The 18,091-nt window shown below is 38.5% G+C and overlaps 1 pseudogene across 1 annotated transcript; it reads right to left on the bottom strand.

Annotated features, from left to right (window-relative positions):
• Positions 1-5,563: 5,563 nt before the first annotated feature.
• Positions 5,564-11,969, bottom strand: LOC104591318 (subtilisin-like serine-protease S; annotated as a pseudogene). Its single transcript, XR_016077972.1, has 12 exons — positions 11,913-11,969; positions 11,696-11,789; positions 11,479-11,570; positions 11,211-11,308; positions 10,969-11,121; positions 10,702-10,813; positions 9,969-10,496; positions 9,774-9,868; positions 9,427-9,660; positions 8,080-8,194; positions 6,737-6,941; positions 5,564-6,366 (listed from the first exon to the last, which is right to left on the bottom strand). The product of XR_016077972.1 is annotated as a subtilisin-like serine-protease S (transcript).
• Positions 11,970-18,091: the final 6,122 nt, after the last annotated feature.

Raw genomic sequence — 18,091 nt, forward strand, 5'->3', positions numbered from 1 at the left:
TAGCTGCAAGGTTCTCCAACGAGTGAGATGGAGATTATGTCAACACCAACGGCCTGGCCTCAATGGGCTTGTGTTTAGAAATCAACTCAACGTATCTCTATCTTTTTCTAATCTTTTCTATTGGAAACTTAGAAATTCAATGGCTGCTTTTGCAGGGAGAAGATTCATTAGATGACGAGCATCCAGAGTCCGGGTGGGTAGGTTGGTTTTATTAGTAGATAAAATTAAGCAAATGGCGGTCTGCCACGAATTTTATGACGTGACCTTTCTGATAATTGATAATGAAACCCAGCAAGTTTTCCGAACAAAACGAAATTGAAATGGAAACTTTTAACATAGCAGTTTGGTCTTTAATTTGATGTGGTAAAGCTCATTCGATTTTTCTATACCGAACAGGGGATGATACGAACAGGCAGGGCTACAACTTTGGGCTGTACTAGCCTCATGTGAAATTTTTATTTGACTAAAATATTCCAATTTTTGAATTTGGTCCATATTTAATTGTAAGGATAAAAGTATAATTTGAACAATCACTTTCCTCCATCAAATCACTCATGTAAAGCCTTAATACCCATTAAAATTCATTGAATTTTATTCTTGACTAGAATACCTCTATTTTTAAATTTGGTCACTCTCTAATTGTGAAGGCACAAAATATAATTTGAACCATTATATTTCTCCCCGTTCGATCCTCTCTCGTTAAATCTTATATTTAAGGTATTAATTCCCATTTTTTAATTGAATCCTATATCGATTAATCATATTAAAGAAAAATAAGTTGATAAAGAATATTTAATTTTATTGATCATAAAAATAAAATGGAGTTGTTTTGGTGATGAATCAACGATTAAACCTTTTGGACCAAATATGAAAATTTTAAATGTTATAATTAAATAATAACAAAAATTAAAAAAAGATGAAAACATATAAATTATAATTAAAAATACAAAACTTATAGAAAACATTTGAATACATCTCTAATATGGAATATTTATCATATTAAAAATAAATAAAATATTTTTTGTAGATGTAGAAATATAAAACATTTATAGAAAATTTTGGAAACATTTATTTATTAGGGTGAAAACTTAAACCTCCCTTCAAATTTCTAGACTAAGACCTCCCCTATTAAAAATATTTGTAACTGAGTCATCAAAAGGACTGTTAATTTTTCAAAATCTCAAAACAGTGGAATAGTTTCTTTGTCCATTCCGTTATCTTCTGTGTAGCCATACACTTTGTCAAGCTTTCATGTCAATTTATTATTGGTTTCTTCCTTTGATAGGCCTCTTTAGTCTCAGCTCCCCGAGTACTCCATATTGTTGGTTCTGTCTCTTCATTTGTCTCTGTTGACGTCTCTGTATTGAAGGATGCAGCTGCAGATCAACCTCTTATCCCTATTTCTGCATATCCATGCTCCCGCAAAATGAGAGAAGCTAGCAATATTTTTTACTACGACTGATTTTCTGTTTGCTAGTTTGTTTCAACTGCTAAGAAGTTTTTGGGCCTTGGTTGATCAATACCTAAAAAATTAGTCGACCTCACGTGTTTCTTACTCTGCCCACACCCCTTAATCGCATTGTAATGCTAGCAAGGAAAAGAAGTTTTGCTGCATCGAATAATTTTTCTTTTTTCCCATTTTTTGTAGCAGCAGAAGGTCCAGAACTATAGAAACGTTATTAAAAATGGTGGAGAGGAGTTTCAGACCGACAATTAAATTGAATTCAGTTTAGATGAAAAACTTGCATCTCTATTTATGGTATTGGATGCAATACAAAGATAAAATAACATTCAGTTGGGTCTCTCCCTGGCCCTGCATTTGTTTCTGCCCAAACAAGAAAAAACAATGAAAAAAAGGCTATAACGGGAAAAGAAAAATTAAATGCGTCTCAACTACAGAGAATAAATTCAATTCTCTTCAAAAGGAGATGAAATATATGTTTACAAGAATCTGAATTAGGGTTACTTGGGCTAAACTAGCAGAACAGTCACGATTTGTCACTATATCGCAATTGTTACAACAAATAGTTTAATGGTTGCTCAAAGTGACTAAGGCCAGTTTTTCATTCACCGGTGTCTTTCAACTGCCATGAAGTTTTTGGGAATTGGTTGATAAATAGTTCAATGCTCCATCTGTTAGATAATTGTATGCTCTTAGCTTCAATCAGAAATATGTATTTTATGAATTTATTGTAAATGAATAAAGTACACATTTGATTCATGTTCCTGTGGTGTATTTCTGTGTAATACCCTTAAACTGGACACTTAATGAGACTTGTGTTAGTTTAGAATGTTCATAGCCATTGGGTAAGTCTGGGGAGATTTATCCTGCCACGGCTGACACTGGTGTGCTGCCAACTGTTGGGGTGGCTTGTTTCAGCTACTAGGATGAGACCCAAAGCACATGCGGTGTAGGATTAATAGAACCTCTGAACCGGACCAGATTTCCAGTATTGCCCTGGACCTTGGAGATAGATGGGCAAAATTGGAAAGTTACACATGACCCCTAGACTCGATTATGATACTACACTAAGTGTCGGATTGGGCTGTCTTTGATGTACCAATCAGTGGGATCCTTAGCGGGGGTCAAAACTTGGGTATGTTGGGACAGTCCGAGAATTCATCTGAGTGGGTGATCATAGTGACATGATCAACCCCTTTATCGGACAAAGGTAATGATCGGGGATGCATTCTCTCTGATGGAAACCAAGACTGCCGGCAGCCGATTTTAATTGTTGAGATTTTGTTTTGCAAAATATATTTATAAAGATATATATATATATATATATATATATATATATATATATATGTTATGTTTTCGAAATAATTTGCAAAAGGTTTTAATTCCTAGGATCCATGTAAGCAGAGAGTGCAACACTGTTCCTCGCAGTCGAAGGAGAGGTCCTCCCTTGTCGGGTAGTGTTTGATCATTATGGGCTGAGAGGTTAAGTGTAAGACCATTGAGGATAATACCTGATGGGCTAATCTTGCATCTGCCCACAGTCCCTGGGTGTTACAAGGTGGCTTGGCCCAGGGACCACTTAGGGTAAGTGTTGGGCCCATAGAGCCCATAAGATGTGTTTCAGGGGGTGCACTGTCCATAAACAGTGTATTCGGCCAGGCCTTGTAACAAAGGCTGGGCTGAACCTATGTGGTTGATGTGTAGATCAATGTTAGGGTCCCACGCCTTACTAGGAATCCCAACTGGGCAGCAGTTTGGAAGGCTAAGTGAGTACATAACCTTAAATGGGCCTTAAGCCCATTTCGAACTGGGCTGATTTGATCAGTCAATTAAAGGGGGCGAATTCTGAGATGGATCAGCTGATAGGATTGGGCCTAGACCCTATCCACTTAGAGAATCCAAGATCTAAATAAGATTTAGATCTGGAAGCCTCCTAATTAGATTAGAAGATGGCTGATCTGATCTGCAGATAAGATAAGGTTTCTCCCTTATCACTTAAAAGGACTTCTAATCCAAATATAATTTGGATCAGCAGCTCCTAATAGGATTAGGAGCTGATCCCTTTAAATCTATAAATGGAGGAGGGGGCAGCAGCCTTTAGACATGCAACCTAAGACTCTTGTCTTCAGAGCTGAAATCACAGAAGAGAGATTTCTGCAACCTCTGCAAAATCTCTCTTGCCGCCTCCTTCCTTCCGCCGCTATTACCTTCAGTTCGATCTCCAATTCTTGGGAGAAATCAAGATCTGATCTTGAAACCAATCTTTTGGGAAAATATTGATTGTAGCTGTACTCACAAGCCATCCAGTTGATTCTTGCGAAGGGTCAAGTTCTTTTGAAAAACATTGTTGATTCTGCTCCATCCTGCATTGCGCCATCTTCAGTGGGAGCAGTCTTTGGATCCTTCTTTGGGTGTGAACACCTCCATTGGGAGATACTAATTCTCCGTACTAGGTACATCCTCCCTCCTACTCCTTTTGGTTCAGATCTGGTTTGGTTCATGGTTCAAGATTGATCATTGAAAAATATGTTTTTCTAAAATAGGGAATTCGATTCCCTGCAAAGTTGGGAGAAATTTTTTGAAATTCGCCTAGTCCATTTTACAAGACTTGGGCATCCATGTGATGGATATCCCATCACTTTTCCATCAATCAGTCGAATTTTTTCCAAGTACCCAAATTTTAAAGGAGAAAAATTGGATTTTTAAATAAATTTCATCCACATTTGACATTATATTCAAATGGATCTTTTAGTTGTTTGCTGATCACCAACAAGGAGAGGCTTTTGTCCAATAACATTACCCAACAGGGGAGGCCTTAGTCCATTTTAAAAAGTAAAAGAAAGTTTTAGTATTTAGAAAAAACACAAAACAAGGTTTAATTTAAATCTTTAAACCTATTTATTATAATTATCATCATCATTATCACTAAAAAACCTATCATATGCAAAGCATGCACACTTACTAACACCCAAAAATTGCCAGGTGCCTCCAGCATTAGAAGTGGTCAATCACCGACGAAAGTGCTGATCAGTGGGGAAGGGAGTGTTGACCTCCATTCTATTGATAAATGTGTAGAGCTTGGCAAGGAAATTGAAAGGTTCCCTGGTGTTACTTTCCGAGTAGGTGAAGATACTGTTCCAGAGTGGCTTATTACGCCAGAGTTAAAAGGAATAAAACGCCCAGTTGATTCATACTTTTGTGCTGGAATTGTAGCCTTTCTTATTGGCCCTGGTTTCTTTGACTTTTCACTAAGTCATTTATCAAAAATTGGGATGTGCTTAAAATAAGTTCCCATCCAAATGATTCATACTTTTGCATTTATCCAAATATGTAGAGTGCAAAAGTAGAAATAGCAATGGGACTGGTTTGGGGCAGGAATCATACTTCTCATTTCCCGACCCCAAGTTTTAATTTTGTCCCAGTCCCTGACCCGGATCCCTGTTGGGAAAATAATTTAGCATCCACCCCCATTCCCTGATGAAGATGGGTTCTTCATCGAGGACCCAAATCTCGGAATTTTTAATTAAAAGCTTGTTTTTGGAAAAAACATTTATTTAAAATAAAGAAAAAAGTTCAAATGTAAATAATATTTTATATATATAATATAAATAATCAGGATCGGGATGGGGGGTGGGGTGGGGACTTCTTCACTGCCTGTCCTCGTTTTCATCAAGACAGTCTCCATCCCCATCCTCACCCGGTTGGGGAGGTCAAGTACCGTGTGGGGATGGGAAAAATTGCCATCCCTGTAGGAAATTATGTATTTTTACTCCACTTATTTGCACTAATCTTTCCAAACTGAGCCTTACTAATTTAATATTTTGGGTTGAATTTTCTAGTCGAGTCCGATGTTCCTGCCTTCCTGGTCATTGTTGGCGGCTTCAAGGAGCTTCACATTGTAATACGTAGTTTTCTAGCTTCCATCGGAGAACTTGACATTCAGTGGCTGGTTTTACAGAGAGAAAATCATCCCACGGCATGATGAGCTGAGTGGTCTTATTCGTAGATAGTTTAGCAAAATGATCTTCAACCGTAAAAAATAAAAGCAAATAAATGTTGATGAAGACATGTAATCGGTTTCTGAACAATCAACAAACAAAATAAAATAAAATTCCTGTTGCACATCTTGTCTTTGAATTGTCAACATGATTCAGTATTCCAAAAATATCTAGGACAATTTTTCACAAATAGTCTGGGCTGGCCCGGCCCGGCCCGGCCCAGCCCAGCCCATCATGGAAAGATGGAGTGGTTCACATCATCATGTGGCTGCAAATGTGCTTTATTGGTGCATAATAAGAGAAGGGAGAAAAAAAGTATATGTACTAATAGCTTGAATTATAACCAGCAACTAAGCTACTCTGAGAACAAAAAAAGCCCAATGGGACTCCTAACCCAATGGACATTGTTGCTCCACATCAATTCCCCAAACACAAAGCTGCCATTAGTATCCTTGTTGGGTTTGAAATCTACCACGAAAGACTTCTTCTTACCAGCTTTACTAAATTTAAGTTTATTAGGACGGATCACAACATTCACGCCTCTTGGCTGCTTCACAGAGGCAACATAAACTGTTGGACCTTCACCGTAGTAAGTGACTGTTCGATTAACGGAGATGCTTCCATTCATGAATGTTGCCACACCAATTGAGGGATAATTGAGATTGTAAGAGGGAATTGGTGGGTTTTTACAAAAAACTATCTTCCCTGTGAGTCCCAGCATTTCTGTAGCTGCATAGTTGAGACTACAAAGAAAATCAATAATATCATTGGAATCAAAATCGTAAACCAGCCCAGGATCCAATGCTGCAATTGGATTTACATGCCCAGATCCATAATCGAAAGGTGTCGACACAGATTCCTGTAGGCTACTGATTATGGGTTTTTGAGTATTGTCATGTAGTGTAGCTGCATGTATCAAAGCAAGAAAAAAAACTTGTTAAAAATGGTCAAGTAATTATCGTAATGGAATAGGACGATCATAATTGATATGTTTTAGGACTTGGTATCTCATTCCTCTTCTGTTCATATATATTTATACTATTAATTATATTATATTCAAAGTTGCTAATCAATTTTGTATTCCAGGGAATCAGAGTATGACTAAACTTCTGGTGTTGCAGATTTTGCTCCAAATTATAATGCACCCAACAGCAGAATTGAAACATTTGCAAAATTAAGACCTCGAAATTCTGCTGCCAGTATGTAGTATGAGACAATGGCTTATAATTGGGATTAAAAAGCTTTGGATATATAAGAAAAGGGGTTTAATTATTACCTGTTGTCATGATTGCAGATTGTATGGCTGCTGGACTCCACGAAGGGTGGACAGATTTGATGATAGCAGCAATGGCTGAGACATGTGGGCAGGCCATGGAGGTGCCTGAGATTATATTGTAATCAACAGATCGTCCAGCCGTTAGAGCAGTTGCTACGGGAGACAACGCTGCCAATATATTGACCCCTGGTGCTGCAATATCGGGCTGCAACATTACAAATTAAAATACTGCAGATATTATGATCCTGAGAAAAGAAAATTAAATGATATTGTAATTTTAAGAGAAGAATTTCCACCATTATTCCTTTTGGATTTGGTGTTATACAACATTATATAGACAAGGTGATCATTTTTCTTGGCCCAGCTCATTTTGAAAATTTTTTGGTCTATGCACAAGTTTTTCTTCTAAGCCCACACATAATGTAGGATAAGCCTGGGTTCTAGACCTGAACAACCTGGCCTTTCCCATAAATTAAATATAAAAATATAATAAATTTGATAAATAACCACCTGATCTGATTTATTATCAATTTTATGGTATCAGTTCATTGGTTACAACAAGTAATTTTGTTTCTTTTTAAAAATATAATTTCATCAATTTATGCAGGCAAGCCTGATGCCCAAGCCTAGACATATATTATGAAGTGTACAACAAGTTAGGTCTGGGCAGCGTAAGATGCCGTATTCTCACTTCTTTATAAATGTTTGAATTCCAATTCCAATTCCGATTAGATATTAAAAGTTAGGTCTGGGTGTAAATATATCGAATTTGAATCGGATCAAGTAATATTTGAATTCCAATTCTGATTAGAAAGTTTGATATCCGAATTTTATTTGATATCCGATGGATATTAAAAATTAATATTTGAATTTGAATCCGATTAAATATTCAAATATTCAATTTGATTAATTAATTATTTTAAGTAATTAATAAATATATAAAATAAATATTTTATTTATATAAATATATAAATATATAATTTAATTATTGTATATATATATATATATATAAGATATTTAAATATTTTATATATTAATATAAGAATTAAATAATCAATCGAATTCGGATATTTATCGAATCGAATCAGGTCATATCCTAATTCAACCGACTAGATATTTGAATTATCCGAATTCAATTCGATTATGTCGAATCTCAAATTCAAAATCAGATTTTTGAATACCATTGACACCCATAAACCTTATCAAGGGAGCCCAAACTCGATAATATCCCTATTAATGAGTATCACGAAAGCATTGTAGCATAACCAGACCATAAAAGTGATACCCATAAACCACAATTAGGCTTGAGTGCATCTTTGTGATAGAAAATGCAGCGAACTTACTTTTATTATGCTAGGTGCAAGTAAATTTGGGCCCTTTGAAGAAAATGGAGCCACCACTGGTGCAGGTCTTGTTTTCAGAACCGTTCTTGTGGGAGAGATTTTGGCAATTGGTTTCCTGTTGGCAAAACAAGGATGCATGGCTTCATGGTACATAGGAATGACCATATAATAGTAGAGGTGATCATCACAAATCAAAAAACCGAACTAAACTGACGAAACCAAATCAAAATTTTTTATTAATCGAACCAGTTGGTTTTGATTAATGTATGCAGGGGCGGAGCCAAGGGGTGGCAAAGGAAGGTAGGTCATGGTCCCCTTTATGTTTTTAAAATTCCCACAATACCCTTTTAAATGTCACCTAATCTGCTCAATAGGGGTGTTTATAGTTTGGTTAATTCAACTGTAAGCTTATTTTCCAAATTGAATTGATACCACCGGCGTGAACCAAAACCGACCGATTAACCAGTTGTTCTGTTTAGTTTTTGACCAATTCGTTCATTGGTTTTCAGTCTTTTGATATTTAAATATATGTTTATATATAATGCATATTTATAAACATATATAAACTGAACTGGTAAAATATGTTTATAAACATATATTTAAATATCAAAAGACCGAAAAACTGATGAACTGAACTGGTAAAAAACTGAACCAATTGACCGATTAATCAATTGGCTTTGGTTCACGATTTTCTAAAAACTGATGGTATCAGTTCAATTTGAAAAATATGCCTACGATTCAATTAACTAAACTATGAGTATCGTTATTGAGCAGTTTAGGTTGGGTAGGGTTAAATTCTCAAACTTAATTCTAATCCAAACTGTTGCCATTAGGTTTGATTGGAAGTGAGTTGAGTTCAGACTGGGTATGGATTGGCCCTAATGGTGATCATGGATCAGATTGATTTGGGAGATTGTTAAATTTTCAATGGGCCTAAATAATACTTCAAATGGACAATCCAACTTGCAGCTTTAGTTGGACCATACACATGGGCAGCGTCTAGTCACAAGAAACTAGGCTCAAGCCTGGAAATTTCTGGGCTGGGCCAGGCCGGGGTGGAAATGATAACCCCCTAGGTGACCCCATTTCTGGGCTGGAAATTTCTGTACGGTGGGCGTTAGATTTTTGAGGTAAACTGAACTATAAAAATCCCTTATTTCTTTTTTTTCCTTAAAATGAAAAGAATCGGTATTTGAGCCTGGTTGAGCACTTGCAAGTCAAGTGAAGCTAATGAGAGAATCGGTATTTGAAGTCTTGAAGAATGAGTTTTGAGCTCATACCAAAGTAAAATTGATTTCTAGGGCCAATAATTATTTGAAGGCGAAGCTGAGATATTAGGCTACTTACCTATCCGTAGCCAGATATGATTGAAGTAATTGTGATTGTTTAACATTAATTTGAATGCTTGGGATTTCGAACTGTCTGAGTATTTCCTTGGGAAATGAATCGACGAGTATCATCCCGACACCACCGCCCCGTCGTATGGTTTCCCCTGATATATCTGTTCTTGTACTATTACGCACGCACACCACTATCTTTCCCTTAATCAACGTGTGGTCAAGACTCTCCTCCTCACAGAAGCTGCAGGAAACATACATCATCTACATAAAATCAGAAAGTGGGAAGCAACAGGACCAATTCTATGCATCGATCCATAACAAATTGAACATCAATTAACTAATAATAATTTATACCTAGCATTGGTAGAAGGAACACCGGGAGCAGCTGCATCACTCGCGTTTATCACACCATAAAACCCATCCATCTTAAATGGGTTTAACGAGTAACTCTGATTCATCATTAATTTCATTTAAAATTAAAAAAAAAATGACCGGTATTGTTCTCATTAATTAATTTATCATCTAGATTTAATTAATACGTATATATACCTTGAGAATTTTTGAGTTACCAAGATGAACATCGGAGATGAATTCTCGATCCACAGAGCTCGCAGCGACAGTGAGAATCCAAGGCGCGGCATTTCCCACTGTTCCAGGGAAGAAAAAATTTCCAGCTGCGGCTGAGACCAAAATTCCTTTCCTGAATGCATGGAAAGCTCCAATGGAGTTGGCATCATCAAAGTAGCTAACGAAAGGTATCCCGCCAAGTGAGATAGAGATTATATCAACGCCATCATTGATGGAATCATCAAAGGCTGAAAGGACGTCAGCGTCGGAACATAGCCCCAAGGTCCCCCAGCAAACTTTGTAGACGGCAAGCCTAGCGCTAGGCGCACCTCCCCTCGCAACACCTCCGGCAATTCCATACAAGCTGGCATTTCTCACCATGGATCCAGCCACTATGGATGCGGTGTGGGTGCCACCCGAGCTGACCGGAAGAAAGTAGAATTTAAAGATTCAAGAGGCCCATATTCTGCCTCAAGTCCTTTCAAGTAATACCGAGCACCTACAACTTTACTGCAAAAATATAATCCAAAAAACCCAATACTCAAGATCGAGGGGATTCCATGCTTATAATTAAGTTTGATGGGGTTTAATCATAGAACTAACTAGAATTTGCAGCAAAAAAGCAAATTAACAGAAAGAGAAGGCAAGACTGCAAGATGGTACATTTTGATCAGTCTTCAACACTGTAACTTAAACAAGTATTCACACATACTACCTGTTACAGTTTGCCAATGTAAAATGATCACCAGTGACACATTTTCCCATAAATCTCTTGGGAACAGGCCCTAAGCCTCTATCATTGAAGCTCTCTGATTCAGGCCAAATTCCTACCAAATAAATCCAAAAAAAAAAAAACAAATGAGCACTCCTATAGAGAGAGACCATCAACAGCAGTCAAAAGGTCTGATGATGATGGTGATAGTAAAAAGAAACAATTAAGCACATATAAATAATATATTTACATAAAGAACCTTTAGTTTACCAGTGTCAATGACACCAATGATAATATCCGACTTCACGTCAATGGGCAATTGGTTGTATTGGTAAATAGAATCGACTCCCAAGAATTCCCAAGAATGCGTGGTCTGAAGATGATATGTCCGGCTCTCGAAAATGGAAACAACTGATTCAATCTCTGCAGCATCGGTATTTGACTATTGGTTATGGGGGTGGGTCTTAGTATGTAATTAAGCCTTTTCCCAAATAAACTCAAGTCAATCTTACCAGAAAGTTTCTTTAATTGTTCTGGCGTGAGCATGGCAGAAAAACCCCTGAAGCTCTTGGTATAATGGTGAATTACTGCCTGTTGTGCTCCGTCAATACTTGAAAAGCAAAATGGAAATTATATAAACATTAGGTATTCTAAATTTATTGATTACAGTTGCAGCAAATTAAATAATCGTAGCAACCCAACAATGGCAAAAAAGAAATTGGGCGCATAGTTGTAGATGATACGATGGGACAACTGGGGAGGGGGGAATTCACATCTTACCTGCCAATCACTGAAGAAAGCATCTCGTGGTTGGCTCTAATCACAGAATCTGAATCCGGGTACGAGTGCTCTCCCATGTATACTATGTAGTGCTGCATCCATGTTTTAATGACTAAGTACATCCATCTTCATTTCCTTAACTAATTACTATATTAATCTCTCTCTCTCTGTCAATTATATAAAAATATATACCATGCTAGAAGCCTAGAAGTATTACCTTATTAGTGGTGGTACTGGATCCATGCGAGAAAGAAAATGCAAAGAAGGTGAGAAGGGTGAGAATAATTGTAAATCTCATGATTCCGATGAAACTGGAATTAGCAAACAAAAAGAAAAACGAGGGAATTAAGAAAGCTGGGTAGATGATAATCCAAACGAAGTACTCAAAGTTTCTAAGGTTTCCATTGATCAACAAAACGCCTATTGTAGCTTACCCAAGCTTGTTCATCCGTTGCCACTCAATCATAATTCATAACAAAACCTACTGAAATTTATACTTGTAGCTATTACTATTATGATAGACTACAAATTGAACCAAGTCTCTGTCTGTAGACTACAAGTCAAGTCAACGAGTCATTTGAATAAGACAAGGGGGGTGAACTTTCCTAGCATCTGTAACTTGGAAAGTGGTTTTGAAGGAAGAAAATGGTGGTCTAAGAAAAAGTTGACGTGACCCATCCGTCCGACGATGAAACAGACCCCAAATACAAATAAGCTGCACCAACCGAGGTCTGGCTCCTTTGCCTCGTTTTTGAGTTCAAATCATTCCCGCCGTGTATCATCATCATCATAATTTCGGGTATTATACGGCGGGGATGTGCTGTAAAACGTTGTGGGGGTACAATCTTGAGGGAGTTGATTTGATCTCCTCGTTTTTTGTGTTCACCAACCAGTATTTTACACTCAGTTTGGAAGGAATATAAATTTGTAATTTGTAGATTACGAAAACTTATATTTTGTATTATTTTATATACATTTATACTATATATATATATATATATATATATATATATTTGTAATCTTTCCGAACAGAGCCTGAAATAAATAAAGGCGTCAGAAGAAAATTATAAAAAATACAAATAAACCACAAACCGACCCTACTTGTGATTGTTCTTCACTCCTGATTGGATTCTGTGGGCCATTGTACACGTTCTGTTTATAGCAGATCACAGATCAATGAAATGATATTTTTCCAATAATAAATACAAAATGGGAAAATTGAAACCCCGTTACTTCACCGTGTTGACCGGGGTGAGTGGTTAACTTTTTGATAGCAATTTGATGCGGCAAAAAACACCCTCCACTTTTTATGCAAAACCACTTTACGACAAGCTTGATAGTGCGTAATCCGATCGGTCCTATCTGCCGGTTACCGCGTTTCTGACGAGATTGGAGGTGCATGAAACAAGGAAGAAAATGGAGATTTACAGGGAGGAACCCGGTTAGAACACTCTAAAGTTCAAGTTAGTGCTCTTTAGAAGGCAAGGGAAATGAGGAATTCTAACACCAAAAAGCGCAAGAATCACATACCCTCTTCTTTGTGAGATGGGGGCCTTTTATATTCATCTTGTACACTTACTTCCATGCCTCTGCCAATTCGGGCATCATTACCTCTGCCAGATCAGGTCACCTCCTCTGCCAAGTCGGGTGTCATTTCCTCTGCACCAGTTCGGGTGTCATAACCTCCACTGCCAGCTGCCAGGGCCGCCTCTGCCCGTCTGAGATGGCGGTGGCAGGTGGGTGTCATAACCTCCACTGCCAGCTGCCAGGGCCGCCTCTGCCCGTCTGAGATGGCGGTGGCAGGTGGCCGTTGGATGGCGGCTGTCATGTATCGGACCTTTAATCAGTCAGGTACGCCACCTCCGTGTACGGGTCTCCTGGTCGTCAGGTACGATTGTTCAGCCAGGACACTTGGAGCCGAAGTGGTGTGTGAAGTGAAGTCTTGAGCTCGGGTAGAAGTGTGGCCCGAACTACCTCTGGGTGGGCAGTTCGGGTCTTTGCCATTTGTGCTTTTTGTTAGACTCAGGACCTCGAAGGGAGAGCTCGGGTTCCTCCTTGGGGAGCTCGGGACTCTTCAGCTCGGAGCTCGGGTTGTAGGTTCCCCCTTTGGGGGAGCTCGGGACTTTTTGCTCGGAACTCGGGTTGGGGGCCCGCTGTCGTACCGAGTTGGCGCTTCTGCCAGGTCACTCTTGGTTGCTTCCACGTGTCGTATGGCCAAGGGGTCGGATCAAATCTTCCTCCATCAAGGCTTAAACGAATTAATCTTAATTGGGATTTAAAATCTTTTGATATATAAGAAAAGGTTTATTACCTGATGTCATGATTGCTGATTGTATTGCTACTGGACTCCATGAAGGATGGACAGATTTGATGATAGCAGCAATGGCTGAGACATGTGGGCAAGCCATGGGGGTCTAGGACGAGTCACTGCAAGGCCGGTTCAAACACTATTCGAACAGTCTTTACAGCCTTGCATCGGGAACATCTTCATACTTTTATATTTTATTTCATGACGAGATATTCCCAATGCAAGACTATCATAGTTGTTTGAATGTACTTTGGACTGATTGAATACCATTTCGTCCTGGACATTATATTGTAGTCAACAGATCGCCCAGCTGTTCCACGAGTTGCCACAGGAGACCATGATGTCAACATATTTTTACTCCTGGTTGTAATATCTGGCTGAAACTTTACAAAATATTTTGCAGATATCGTGATCGATTTTAAATGATCTAACAAATTCAATTAAAATTACAAAATAATTAATAAAATGACACTGTAGAGTTTAGATTACTAGCAATCAACATTTTTCCAATTGATCAATAGCACTAATGTGGTATTGTTCGTTGCAAATACTTTTCAGGGAAATAATTTCCAAAGATAAACCCTCCTTTGTTTCTGAAAGTGAATACTTATCTCACAATGATTATTGAGCTTCGTCGTTCTTTAGAGACCTACAAGGAATCAATGTCAGAGGACCCGGGGTGACTAACCCGGCGAGGTCGCTCTGATGCTTAAGTCAGTACTTTCATAGTAGATTGCAAGATAAAAATCACAAAGTATGAGAGGTAGAATATGCTTATTTGCCCCCCTTGAGTCATAGGGGTTGATGCCTTCATATAAGCCTTGCTCATGTAACGCCTCCAAAATCTCCGGGAGGTCATGTCTAACTGATGCAAGATCCTTGGAGGTAACCACCATGCACATTGACCATCTTCCAGAACGTAGGCTGACCTCCAAGGATCGTAGGGTACGCATGCCGAGTTTGTCGGCGAGCATGTCTCATTGGTTGCCAGGTTGGCGCATGTGAAACCGCCAAGCCACGCTAGGTCAGCGCAGGCCGCATCAGGCCGCTAGGTTGCGCACATGGTGCCAGGCCGCGCGCAGGTCGCCAGGTGACCATCAATTTGGCAATTTGTTGCCGGGTGTCACTTATTTGTTATGAGGTGCCATGTATCATAATGTCATTGGAGGGTCAAATCTGTCCTCATTAATTTATAAATATAAATATATATATATATATATATATATATATATAATCTTTCCAAACTGAGCCTTAGAAAAAAAAGACATCAAGAGAAAATTATATAATACAGAAAAATACAAATAAACTACAAACTGACCCTACTTTTGATTATTCTTTACTCCTGATTGGATTCCGTGGGCCATTGTACACGTTCTCTTTGTAGCAGATCACAGATCAATGAAATGATATTTTTCTAATAATAAATACAAAATGGGAAAATTGAAACCCCGTTACTTCACCGTGTTGACCAGGGTGAGTGGTTAACTTTTTTATAGCAATTTGATGCGGCAAAAAACACCCTCCACTTTTTCTGCAAAACCACTTTACGACCATGAAATCAAAGCTTTTATGTGCGCATTTGGGAGGACTTTAACACTGGCTTTGCTGTGGTTCCTAGGTGTGAACAAAATATCTGAAAAATTGGTTAATTGAACCGATCAGTTCGGTTTTGGTTAATCAATATAGAAAACTGACAGTTAATCGAATCGACCGATATGTATATTATATACTTTTATATTTTTAAATATTATAAATTAATAAATATGTATTTTCATTTTATATAATTATATATATTTATAATATATGATATATTGTTTATTATTTAAAATATAATATTTTATATCTATATTTATCTTTTTTATTATATATTTATAATAAATTTTATAAAAATTAAAAAAACTGAAAAACCAACGAACCAAACCTAATTATTTCTTAATGCACTAACATATGAAATTTTAAGTTTTAAGGATTGTAACCAACCTGTGAAATTTTGCACATTTTACTCCAAATTAATTATAATAAACACTAAGCTAGCTACATTTGATTTAAAGGGAAAGGAAGGGAAACCTATACAAGGGTTGCAAAGGTTTTTTATCTTTCCCTTCTTTTACCTACTTTTTCCTTTAAACCAAATGCAGCCTAATAGATTAAACCCTAAATTATGCAGCCAATGTAGTATGAGGCTTGATAGTGCGCAATCCGGTCGGTCCTAGCTGCCGATTACCTCGCTTCTGACGAGATTGGAGGTGCCTGAAACAAGGAAGAAAATGGAGACTTACGGGGAGGAACCCGGTTAGAACACTCTGAAGTTCAAGTTAGTGCTCTTCAAAAGGCAAGGGAAATGAGGAATTCTAACACCAGAAAGCGCAAGAATCACATACCCTCTTCTTTCTGAGATGGGGGCCTTTTATATTCACCCTGTACACTTACTTCCATGCCTCTGCCAATTCGGGCATCATTACCTCTGCCAGATCAGGTCACCTCCTCTACCAGGTCGAGTGTCATTTCCTCTACCAATCACCAGTTCGGGTGTCATAACCTCCACTGCCAGCTGCCAGGGCCGCCTCTGCCCGTCTGAGATGGCGGTGGCAGGTGGCCATTGGATGACGGCTATCATGTATCGGACCTTTAATCAATCAAGTGCGCCACCTCCGTATACGGGTCTCCTGGTCGTCAGGTACGGTTGTTCAGCCAGGACACTTGGAGCCGAAGTGGTGTGTGAAGTGAAGTCTTGAGCTCGGGTAGAAGTGTGGCCCGAACTACCTCTGGGTGGGCAGTTCAGGTCTTTGCCTTTTGTGCTTTTTGTTAGACTCAGGACCTCGATGGGAGAGCTCGGAGCTCGGGTTGTAGGTTCCCCCTTTGGGGGAGCTCGGGACTTTTTACTCAAAGCTCGGGTTGGAGGGCCTGCTGTCGTGCCGAGCTGGCGCTTCTGCCAGGTCACTCTTGGTTGCTTCCACGTGTCATAGGGCCAAGGGGTCGGGTCAAATCTTCCTCCATCAAGGCTTAAACAAATTAATCTTAATTGAGATTTAAAATCTTTTGATATATAAGAAAAGGTTTATTACCTGATGTCATGATTGCTGATTGTATTGCTGCTGGACTCCATGAAGGATGGACAGATTTGATGATAGCAGCAATGGCTGAGACATGTGGGCAAGCCATGGAGGTCTAGGATGAGTCACTGCAAGGCCGGTTCAAACACTATTCGAACAGTCTTTACAGCCTTGCATCGGGAACATCTCCGTACTTTTATGTTTTATTTCATGACGAGATATTCCCAATGCAAGACTATCATAGTTGTTTGAATGGACTTTGTACTGATTGAATCCCATTTCGTCCCGGACATTATATTGTAGTCAATAGATCGCCCAGCTGTTCCACGAGTTGCCACAGGAGACCATGCTGTCAACATATTTTTACTCCTGGCTGTAATATCTGGCTGAAACATTACAAAATATTTTGCAGATATCGTGATCGATTTTAAATGATCTAACAAATTCAATTAAAATTACAAAATAATTAATAAAATGACATTGTAGAGTTTAGATTACTAGCAATCAACATTTTTCCAATTGATCAATAGCACTAATGTGGTATTGTTCGTTGCAAATACTTTTCAGGGAAATAATTTCCAAAGATAAACCCTCCTTTGTTTCTGAAAGTGAATACTTATCTCACAATGAAGGGAGGCAAAATAGCCACTGCATTACGAATAAACAAAAAAAATCTCTCTGACCTATTTTTCATGAATTTGCATTTTTTTTTTCTTTGGCTATACAGCATATGAAGCAGTTAATATAAACAAAGGCGGAAAGGCCTAGGGGTGCAACTTGGGCTTAGTTGTCTACGGTTGAGATGAACCAGAGCCCAACCCGAGGTAATGATGGTCAACTCCAACCCAACCCTCACCCTAAGCCTGAGGCTAAATTCAACCATATGTAATCCTAACCTAACACAAGTAACCTTGTTTTTCTTCCCATGCCCAGCCCGCTTGAGCCTATACACAAAATGGAGATGGACCTCAGCCCTAAAACTCTATCAAGGTTGACCCCACCTTAATTCAACCTATCAACAAGGAATTCGGATCTCTTATACACACCTATTCCCCAAACTCCCATGAATAGTTATCTAACAATATGAAAAAGGTGCAAAATTACAGTATTAATGCACAGTATTTGTATTAATGAATCTTTGCTATAGGAGAGGGTGCAGGAGAGGCTTTGGAGATAGTCCTCGGATGCACCAGATCTCCCTAAATAAATGCTAAGGAGACAAGATAGGTGCAGGGAGTAAATGAGTGAGTGG

This window comes from Nelumbo nucifera, chromosome 6 (assembly GCF_055504915.1).
Source record: "Nelumbo nucifera cultivar China Antique chromosome 6, China Antique-T2T, whole genome shotgun sequence".
Lineage (NCBI taxonomy): Eukaryota > Viridiplantae > Streptophyta > Magnoliopsida > Proteales > Nelumbonaceae > Nelumbo > Nelumbo nucifera.